The sequence below is a fragment of the Zeus faber genome (assembly GCF_960531495.2).
Source record: "Zeus faber genome assembly, chromosome: 11".
Classification (NCBI taxonomy): Eukaryota; Metazoa; Chordata; class Actinopteri; order Zeiformes; family Zeidae; genus Zeus; species Zeus faber.
Genome location: NC_137205.1, coordinates 16,453,956 through 16,460,943, shown reverse-complemented (window position 1 = coordinate 16,460,943; position 6,988 = coordinate 16,453,956).

Genomic DNA, 6,988 nt, shown 5'->3' with positions numbered 1-6,988 from the left:
CTGTAGATTTGATGTTATGTTAACATGTAGAATACCAACACGAATCACATTTTTCCAAGTTCCCACGGAAACCAGTTGTCGGACCATTTGGTGGGGCATTCCCCGCCCCCGCCCATGCCTAGAACCGCCCCTGCTTTACAATTAAATAAAATGATAAAGATGACTGGACAGCTCTGTTTTTTAATTCCTAAACATAAAAATGTAAGATCAGCATCAAGGAAGGGATGTTTCTGGCAGCAGTTTTCTACATCAGCTGGTATTGTGCCATGTCTCAAAGGAGCTTTATAGCTGAATAGGTGATCAAATGACGGTCAACGGTAGACCTTGAACGATTGTCTTCATAAAATGTATAATATGATATATCATGTGATTTTTTTCTTTCGTGTAGGGATTTTTTTGTAATGTCATGTTGGACATTATCTATTGTTTTTATATCAGTTTATGTATAATGAGCTCCAGGTTTGGCTAAGATCACAGTGTTGATGCAATTAGTAAAATTAAGAAAAATACATGAACATTTAATTCCAATGAGGCCTTTGTGGCTGATCCTGAATTTTAACACAGATAAATAAGAAAATGATTGTTCAAGGATTCCATCCATTCCTCTTTTTTTTTTTTTTTTTTTTAAACCTGTGCTGTCAGTATGCTGGGCATACAACACAGAGTATTTGTATGCCATTGCATCTGGGACTGAGTTAGTATGCAAGTGGAGTTCAAGTTCTTAACCTGCAATGCAACCCTTTATTAATTCTTAAATCGTCAAGAACTGGTGCAATAACTCTGTCCTGTGGATGACCCGTAGCAGTGATGTGAAACTCAATCACAGAGGGGGCCAAAAATACAAACTGGGTCCAAGTCGCGGGCCAAACAGAGTCGATATTTACTGAAAAAATGTTTTTTCAGATGTATTATCACAAATGAACTTAACTTTACTTCTCCAAAGGCACCTCAGAGAATTCAGAACAAACCAAGCTTACAGATTTAACAAAGTAATGAGATCAAATTTCAAATAAAAGACATATCAGTGGCATTATTTTTTTGTTTTCCTCTCTGTCAGGAGTTTTCCACCTAGTCATTTCTAATGAAAATGTTTTTGGCAGTAATAAAAATAACTTATTTTATTTTTGATAGTCTGTTGAAAATGTTTCAATATTTCAGGCATATAACTATTAACAGTATTCCTTGTGATTACAGGAGAAGAATGCAAAAACATTTGAGTACATTTTGCTCTGATGCCAGCTCACACAGCCGCTTTTCATCATGTAGCTCTGTGGTGTCTTTCCCTTTGCTTTCCATAAACGGACAACTCGCACGCAACTCGAAATATCTGTTGAGCACTTTCCCTCGACTTAGCCAGCGCACCTCTGTGTGACAGGGCACGTCACCATTTTTAGAATCGATCTCCTCCACAAAAGCCTTAAACTGGCGGAGGTTTAAACCTTTGGCTCTTATAAAGTTAACAGTCTGTGTCACGGTGCTCATTACATGTTCAATTTTTAGTGCTTGGCCGCACAATTTTTCCTGGTGTATAATGCAGTGATAAACTGTCAGCTCACCTGCGCAATTTTCCTCCTGCATCCTATACTGCATTCTGCCCACTAATCCACTCTTTCTACCGCACATTGCAGGCCCTCCATCTGTTGTCAATCCTACCAGTTTGTCTCAAGGCAGCTTCATTTAATTTGCACAATTAGATACTTCTTCAAATATGTATTTTCCCGTGGTTGTGCCGTGCATTGATTAAATTCCCAAAAGTTCCTCTGTAATGCCTAAGTCAGAGTCCACTCCACGGATGCAGATTGTCAACTGGGCAGTATCTGTTGTATCGCTGCTCTCATCCACAGCAAAGGAATCTGCAATGAAGTTTTTTCCTTTTTCAATCAGCTGATTTTGTATATTGGTAGCAAGCTCACAAGTCCGGTCAGCAATGGTGTTTCTGGTAAGGCTCACATTTAAAAATGCTTGCTGTTTGTCAGGACACACGACTTCGCACACTTTAATCATGCTTCGCTTCACAAACTCTTTAAATCTTTAAATTTCACAAACTTTAAATCGCTGGGCCGATTTAGCTATTTCTTCTGCCACAAAAAAAATAGCTTTAACGGCAGCCTCACTTTGAGATTTTGCTGTTTTGAACATAGCCTGCTGTGACACCAGTCTTTTTTTTAAACTCTTCTACCTTCTGGAGCTTCTGCTGGGTGTCCTTCTCCTTGTACCCGTCCCCGTGTTTCGTCTCAAAGTGTCGTCTTACGTTGTATTCTTTAATTACGGCCACAACAGCTCCGCACACAAGACAAACAGGTTTAGCCCTTGTGTTAGTGAACAGCTACTCTGCCTCCCATCTGTCTTGAAAGCCCCTGTTTTAAAAGTCCACCTTTCGGTTGGCCATTTTTGGGAGGGCTAGAGTTAGCTTAAAGTTGACTCGAAGTGACAGAATGAGCGTGAGACTGATGAGTTTGTCAATAAAGGGGCAAAGCGCCAGCTATTGCAGTGCAGTTTGGGATTTGTAGTATTAATGCTGTGGGTGCTATATACCGGCCGGCCAATTCTGATAGACATAAAATATCTTGCGGGCCGGATACAATTGTCCAGCGGGCCGGACGTGCCCCGCAGGCCTTGAGTTTGACAAGAGCACAGTTTTTGGTTATAGAGAACCACCACCACCCCCCTTTGGAGAACTATTTATAATGTTTGGGTCTATAAACAACTGATCACTACTCCAAGAGGGAGAGATTCACCGCGGGTGAGACAGTTAAACATAGAACCAAACAACATTTACACAAAAACATAAACATTGGACGACGACATGTATTGAAAAACCGTTAATAAGGTCCAGGAAAACTAGAACTACAATTGGGTACGTGGCCTCTTCCAGTCATAGTTATGGCAGTAAATGAGGGTGGAAAGGAGAGGAATTCAACCTGGCGGGTGTTGGGTTGCATTCGAGGCAGGTGTGGTGGTGTGTGCGTTTGTGTTTGTGATGGGACTGCCTGTATGTGTGTGTGTGGGTGTGCGTAAGGTGTACACCGGTGAGTGTGCAGTACATAACTTATCCCAGTTGGTTCTAGTGAATAAGTCAGGTATTATATCGTGGCGCCTCCTAGCAGCGGAAAGGGCCCTGAAGCCCCCCCCTCCGAGCGAGCTCTGCAGGCACGTAGACACCCTATAGCTGCAGGAAAGCCCCACGCCCTGCCCGGAGGAGCATAACCCTGTCCCAGGGAGCACGAGGAGACCCCGCACCCCAGGGGCGCACACATCCAGCCTACCCGCAAGTGCAGGCACAAGACGCAGCCGCAGGCACGGACCGCAGGCACATACAGCAGGAGGGAGCGAGCTGTCGGCACCCCCATGCCCACCCATGCACCGCGCAAGGGCAAGGCCCCAACTGGCCGTGAGCGTCGAGTGCGCTCCACGTAGCAGAGCGTGCTCAGCGTGGGGCACCTGGATGTTAGTCCCCACCTACCGATGCCAGCAGGTTGCCCGAAATATGGGCCCTCCAACACCCCTGGAACCCAGGGCACCCACCGCAGAGAAGCCGCGCAGCGGGAGCAAAAGGCCGACAGCAGCCGCCCCGACAGCTGCCTGCCATGCTGAGCAGCTCCGCGCCCCCATCAGGCCCCATCAGCCCCCAGCGGCCGAGTATGCAGACCACAGAACAGAGGGCAGCAGACAGCCCTGCCACCCCCCGTCCGACCCCCCAGCGACGAGCAACGAATGGATTCTATCCATTCCAAGTCATGTGCTGTATGAGAGCATTCATCAGCTTAACGCCATGATACAGAATGTTACAAACAGTGTTTTATAGTTTTTGTTCAATAAACTTTAATGCTGCTTGTCTTGTTTTATTGTGTCTGCACTCTCTCTCTCTCTCTCATATGCACACTCACTGTCCTGATCTAAACCAGAGTTTCTAGCCCCACCCTTCTCTAGCTGTTTTTCTTTAATTACTATACTTTTCTTCTGCAGTTTATTATTATAATTTTTGTGCTGCATATGAGAGTGAATCTTCTTTGTATTTGGAGAACTGTGGCATTAAGAGGTTTTCAGGTTTTACTGCATGTTGCTGAAAGATGGCTAAAATTGAAAGTTTATTGGTAATGTGGAGAAGCGATTCCAAATCAAAATAGTTTCCATACAGGCCAAACATCTGACCCCTTTCAATATTTGATACTACTTTCATAGTACTGCATTCAATGGCTCTGCGGTTTTGTTTCGTTCACATACACACTGTATTTATTTGTTCTTTTTTGAGAAGTGGGAAATGGGCAGGCGTAGCGGAGCGTAGACGCATTATGGAGAGTCTCCATGATGTAATTACGGTAATGCTCTACACTTGCCTGTTTTGCCGATTTTTAGTCTTAAATAAACATAAAACTTAAAATAATTGTCAGACAATAGTGATTTTGATTTCAAGTGTTTAATGAAAATATCAAATTCCAAGGAAATCCTTGGGGGAGCTGCGCCGGGGTTATGCAAAATCCTGATGGGGCTATAGCATCGACAAGCCACCCCTTAGTCCCTGTTGGACCCCTGCCACCCCCCCGGACAATTTTGATAATTTCCAAATCCCAATGTTGGCAGCTCTGATTGCGCAGCAGATGGAGGAACTGGTGCCTTTTTTCAAATGCTAACGAAAAAAAGAGGGAGGTGCTCCGCCTGCAACGCGTTCTCGAGCTCGAGTACACCGTGGGGAACCTTGGCGGCACTGTAGATCGGTGAGCTTGCCACTCCCTTAATGCGCAGCTTAGGGAGGTCTACAAGAGTAGGCCCCGTGAGTAATTTCTGCGGTCAGGTCAAGAGTTCACAGAGAAAACGAGACGTGCTCCGCTGCCTTTTTCAGCTCGGTTAGGACCGAGAAAGGCATGGCAGGTGTTCATGGGCGTCAGGGACAGCCTGGGACAGGTGGTGACGAGGCGGAAATAAATTGCGGGTCGCCGCGATCATTATCGCTCCTTCTTCTGTGAAAGAGTAGTGGCTGAGGCCCGGGCGGAGGCTTTTTTAGAGCATGTTGCCCAGCGGGTGCCGCCTGACCTTGCTGAGGCTTTGGAGACCCCCCTCTTTCTGTTTTGTATTCCTTTGTAAAGTGCATTGTGTTGCCCTGGTATGAAATGCGCTTTATAAAGTGTGACTTGACTTGACTTGACTTGACTTGACTTGACGGTGCCCTCCGAAGGATGGGAAAGCGAAAGGTCCCGGGCATCAAAGGTTTCCAGGCTGAGTTTTCCGGTCCTCGGCCTAGGGGCTCTTGGAGGGTCGATGACTATGGGGGTGATTTCCTTCTTTTCAAGAAGGGAGACGCCTCCAACCTTAATAACTGGCAGCCATTGACTATGCTGTGTGCTGACTTCTACCTAAGGCCCTCACACCCAGGAACCCAGAACTTGCTGTCACTAGTATAACCTTGTGACATATTTTGACGTAGTCGGCATCATCCTTTACCAAAACAACACAGCACAATGTCAAACTATGAGGATGAGGAGGTTTTAACCAGCCAACCAGCTACCCCTCTTTCTAACACATGACAAGAGAGTGACAGTGAACATCCCCCATCCCTCAACATCCCCATCATCCACAGTGCTTGTGGGTCAGTGGGTCACCTGGGCCGACCCACAGCTACACGTCTGATTAGAACATGCTCTGGGGTAGGAGGTGGAGGTTGAAGGCGCAAAAGGTGGGTGAGCACCTGCTTTTTTGCCCCATGGCTCCCTTTTTTCAGACACATTTTTTTTAAGGGCTTAATTTATTCATCCCATTGACTGAATTAATGACGCGTGAAGCTCTGAATCCGGGATTCAAGAGTTTTGACTTGACAAAGGTTACATATCTTCACTGAGACACAATGAGCTGGTAGGAAACACAGACATTCTCTGTCTAGGATGTGAATTGTATTAAATGTTGTCGCTCTGTGATGATCTACTACCTCATTACATTGCTGTCTATAGCTCAAATTTGTTCAGCAGTTCTTTCTTTAGATAACCAGCTGATCATCTGTCAAACACACAGAAGGCTAAGTACATGTCAAAGACCAATTATTTTGTACCAAAACCAAAGAGCATTGTGGCTCATACTTATGTGAACTTGGAGATGGAATCCTAGGATAGTGGGTTTTAGAGACGTGCCCATAGTTTCACTGCTGTAACATGTAGATGCTCTGAACTGTGATAATGTAGTGTGAGTTATTCACATATAGTAGACTTTTATTCAGCCCTCACATTTTATATCACCACCATCTGCCACTGGTAAACTGTAAATGTGACTTTTCTCTCACTGCCACCTGGATGAAATCAGCACAAAGCATGCAGAGATGATGCTGACATAGACACTAGAGTAGTAGACACTATTGCAAATGATATATTCATTCATTCACTCATTGTGTTTTCCAAGGGTTTAAATAAAGGTAAGGTAATGAATGTGTTAACCAGACTGACCTGCAAAGGCATGCATGCACCTTTCTTCATGAAATTGCCTCCTTTTCCAGGAAGTGGCCAGGATTGAAACTTTGAGCCTCCCATGCGCTCTCATCATACAAGACTGATGTCAGTAGAGGATAAACTGAGTTACCTTAGTAGTAGATATTTATATTACTGATGTAACCATAGAGATTTGTAAAACAATGGCATTTAAAGAACAGTGCAGCCATGCTGGTCAAATAGGGTGGCTCTCTCTTTGTGACCAGATAGAATGGATTATTTTGGAGAATAAACAAGAAGTGTTGTTCAGCTTTCCCAAAGCTTAAGACTCAACTATACCTGGTGCAGTACCAGAATTTAAATTCATGTCCTTGTACATTCACTTGTATGAAAAGATAAGCTCAGTAACATGGATGATGCACTCCATTTCTTGTCTTTCTGGCTGGCTCATCGATTGGACTGCCCAAATGCTTGTCATGTTAAAGCCGCTTTATGGTGCCCAAAAATGATAAGTAGCCCATTATATAATTACGTAGAAGCAAGAAAAAACATTGGTCTTTTTGCACTGCTTCTGACCT